Here is a 4366-nt window from a genome sequence, read left to right as displayed (position 1 = left end):
TCTGGTTACCCAGTGAGGAAAGCCACTCCAATGGCTGGCGCCTGAGCTGGGTGACTTTTCCCTGGATGGAGCTGAGTCTGGCAAGTCACTTCGCTGTTAAGTTCTTGTGACCTGCTAAATGACTCGTTTTATTCCAAGGCCTGAGTTGGAGCTGGCAGCTCCTCTGAGTTTTGTCGGTATCCAAGATGGAGATCACCGGTGCTGGGGGGTGAGGGGTGGCCTTCCCTCCTCTGCTCCCTGAGAAGGAGTGAGGACGTCGGGCTTCTACTCATGCTGAGTCTTGGATCCTGGATCGTCTCTGGTCTGCAAACTGCAGGATGAAGATGTCCGCTCCTTGTCGGTTCTTGCTGGTGTTGAGTAGAATCCGCTCGCCTGCTGCATCTGGCTCCTTCGTCCCGGACTCTCTGTGTGAGCGTTCGGGTATGGCCCTGGCTGTGGTCTCCGCTGCGACCCTGCCGCCGTTGTCGCGGCGGCTGCTGGCAAGCGCTCAGATGTGTCTTCTTGCCTTGGCTTTCCCTCTCTTGTCTAACTCTCTGTCCTGTGATGGCACACTTGGTGTGATTCTCTGGCTTAGGACTGTTCACTGGAACTCTAAAACTGCTTTCTATGCGAGAGCTTGTTCAGATTCCAGCTTCTCCTCTGCCATCTTCCCCGAACTCCTGGTGTGTTTTGTAAGACTAACAAACTTTTCTAGTGTTTCGGATTGTTAGAAGGAGACTTGGATGATTAAAGAACACTGAGCTGTCTGATCAGCTTTGCTTTGTGATGAAGGGGAAGTCTGATCTCCATAGTACCTCACGTACGATGAACAGGTGGCTCAGCATCTCTGCTTTCCCTATTTTCTTTGGTCTTATGGAGCCAGTTCACCTTTTCCTATTTGTTCTTTTTTTCTTTGAAATTAAAACATCTGTACTATTATTAAAGTATTAAATAGAAGTAAAAAGCTCACAAAATGTATGAAGAAAGTTACGAATTGCTATTACAGAGATTTGAGGAACTGAATTCTAAAAGCATACATGGTCTTTGGAGTCCATCAGTCATGAGATTGCATGTTGGTCCTTGGTATCCACTGGCTATGAGATCTTCATCAAATTCTCTCTATCTATCTCTATCTATCTATCTATCTATCTATCTATCTATCTATCTATCTATCTATCTATCTAAAGTAACAATACTGCACAGAGAGGTTACAGTTAAATGAGTAAGGTAATGAGTACATTTCCTATAGAACATTATTACCTCCTCCTTTGTTTTTCCCCTACCATCCCTTCCCTCCCCACCTTCCCAGCTCCTCCCTCCCCCCACCCTGAAGTTGTAAAGTTTGTTTCAACATAGTGTCTTCTACATCAAATTTTTTACATGTAAAAATGTGGACAAGAGCAGTACTGACCTCATGTTATATTGTTTACATGGAGTGATAGACTGCATGTAAGTCACTTAACTGTGGCTCAAAGTTCCTGTCCATCGAATGTAGGTGGAAATGGTGATTGCTCAGTGCTGACTGGTGGAATTTTTGTACAATTTCTTTGTTCAGTATTCAAGTGTGCAGGTTAGGATAATTGATTTTTTGTATATTTTACAAAGTGAAATACTTTGTCCATAAAGCTGAATTACTTTTTGTTTTTTGTTCACTTAATTTGGGATATTGATGAGTATTGCATTGAATTTGTAGATACTCTTTGGCAGTATTTCGATTTTCATTATGTTAATCCTCCCAATCCAGGAGCATGGGAGTTTTTTTTCCATTTCCTTAGATCTGCTTTAATTTCCTTTTTAAAATTTGTAAAGTTTTCATCATAGAGGTCCTTCTTTGGTTAAGTTAATTCCTAGTTTTCTTTTTTTTGAGGCTATTACAGAAGGAGTTTCTTTCCTGATTTCAGCCTTGCACTTCTCATTATTGGCATACAGAAAAGCCACTGATTTTTTTTGTGTATTAATTTTATACCTTGCTACTTTGCCAAAGTATTGGATCAACTCGAGTAACTTGGGAATGGAGTCTATAGGGTTCTTTAAATACAGGATGGTGTCATCTGCAAAAAGAGAGTTTTTCTACATCTTTTCCTATTTGGATCCCCTTTATGTTTGCATCTTGTCTTATTGCTCTAGCTAGGAATTCTAATACTATATTGAAGAGGACTGGAGAGAGTGTACATCCTTGTCTTGTTCCTGATTTTAGGATTTTTTTTTAGGATTTTTTGCCATTAAGAATAATGCTAGCTATAGGTTTGTCATACACAGCCTTTATTATATTGAGGAATGCTTCATGGATTCCTAGTTTCTCCAGAGCTTTTATCATAAAGAGGTGTTGGATCTTGTCAAATGCCTTTTCTTCATCTATTGAGATAATTATGTTGTTCTTGTCCTTGCTCCTACTGATATGATGAATTACATTTATTGACTTGTATATATTGAACCAACTTTACTAAATGCATTTTACATTTTTCCTCCTGGCTCTAATGTCTGAATCTGGTATTAAAATTTTTGTTAAAAATAATATAATATCTGTGTCTTCTCATCTAGCTATCTCTCTTGTTTCATTTCTCCCCTTAAAAATTTGGTACTTTTTAATCTTAAAAGGTGTTTAGAGGGTCAACGGTCTGTCTTTATTAGCTGCTTCTGAGCTGCAAGTGGGATGCTGGCTCTACTCTCAAAATGAAACCAACAAGTTGTTTCCCTACCTGATTTAAGGAGATGACACATGTTCAATTGGCAGAAAATGTAGTTGACAGGCTGTCACAATCAGGGTCAGAAGACATCAGAAAACATCTTCCTTTACTGACAGTTGGGTGCTGGTGGTGCTACTCAGGAGGCTCAGCCAAAATCACTGCTTAAAGTCAGCCTAGGCAAAGAAGTCCATGAGACTCCATTTCCTAACCAGCAAATAGCTAGACTGGAAGTATGGCTCAAGGGGTAGAGTGCTAGGCATGAGGGTATGAGATTGTGAAGTTTTGAGTTCAACTTCTAGGAATAGCAAAAAAGAAAAATGCCAAAGAGAAATTAGTGAAACCCAAGTAAAAAATGACCTTTACAACTTGGGGGGAGGGGAGTGGGGGAGGAGAGAAGATGGGAGAAAATGAGGGATGGGTAACACTGTTTGAAAAGAAATGTACTCATTACCTTACTTAGGTAAGATACTTATGTAAGGTACTTATGTACCTATAACCCCTCTGTACATCACCTGTGCAATAAGAAAGACAAAAAGGTAAAAGTTTCCAATATGTAGATAAGGTGTGGGCTACTTCAGAATCATAATACATTAAAGAAGTGTCAAGTCTATAGCATTAACATTGAATAAATCTGCCATCCATGGTTAAAGATGCTAACCTAGATTTGTATGTTCTCTATTTGAGATGGTAATGGTCAGGTCACAGTAACCCTTTATGGACAATGTTTTAGTTAAATACTGAGTGCCTCATACAGGAAGGAGGTTGATTTTAAATCATTTACTAACATAAGGAAGACATTTCTTTGCTTCTATTATAGAAGATGAACTTTGTGTGTGTGTGTGTGTGTGTGTGTGTGTGTGTATGTGTGTGCACCAATTCTGGGGCTTGAACTCAGGGTCTGGGCATGTCTCTGAGCTTTCTTGTTCAAGGACAATGCTTTACCAATTGAACTGAAACTCCAATTCTGGCTTTTTTGGTAGTTAATTGGGGTTAAGAGTCTCATAGACTTTCCTTCCCGGGCTGGCTTCTAACTGAAATCCTCAGCTCTGTCTCCTGACTAGCTAGGACTGCAAGCATGAACCACCAGCACCTGGCTCTGAGCTTTCTTTTATAACCAGGCTCCATGCTCTTGAGCCATGCAAAGGAGGTGGGAAAGGATGTGTCCTCCATATTTCACCCTGTGTCTATTTTACCTGCTACCTCACTTAGCCCTGTTGGGTTCTGCCTGAAGCACGCCTCCCCTCAGCTCCTGGTTCCCTTAGCACACACCTTCTCAGCTGTGGCTTCTTTGCATGCCAGTCATCAATCCACTATCCTCCACCTGTCTTTTTAAAATTAGTCTTTTGGCTATTGAGAACCCTCCTATTTTCTTCATTGTGATTTCAGTGTCCTTTGGTGTGGTTTAACATGCGTGTGGGGGTGAGTGGTTAGTAGAGGTGGGTAGGCAGGCCCTCTGCACCTGCATGGAGCCAGTTGAACAGATTTCACTAGACTTCCCAACTGCGAAGTGTACATGGAGGACAAAGATGACTCGCCCTCAGACGGGCAGACAGGCCATACGAACTGTAAGGAACAGGAAACTGGCCATAGACACTGGTTGGTAAGCAAGGGGTTACAAATGAATTTACTGACATGGAATAGACTCAATGGAAAGCACAAATAGTATGTCTCCTCCTCCTCCTCCTCCTCCTCCTCCTCCT

Source organism: Dipodomys ordii, unplaced genomic scaffold (assembly GCF_000151885.1).
Source record: "Dipodomys ordii isolate 6190 unplaced genomic scaffold, Dord_2.0 Scaffold53, whole genome shotgun sequence".
In the NCBI taxonomy this organism is placed as follows: domain Eukaryota; kingdom Metazoa; phylum Chordata; class Mammalia; order Rodentia; family Heteromyidae; genus Dipodomys; species Dipodomys ordii.
This window is presented reverse-complemented; position numbering follows the sequence as displayed.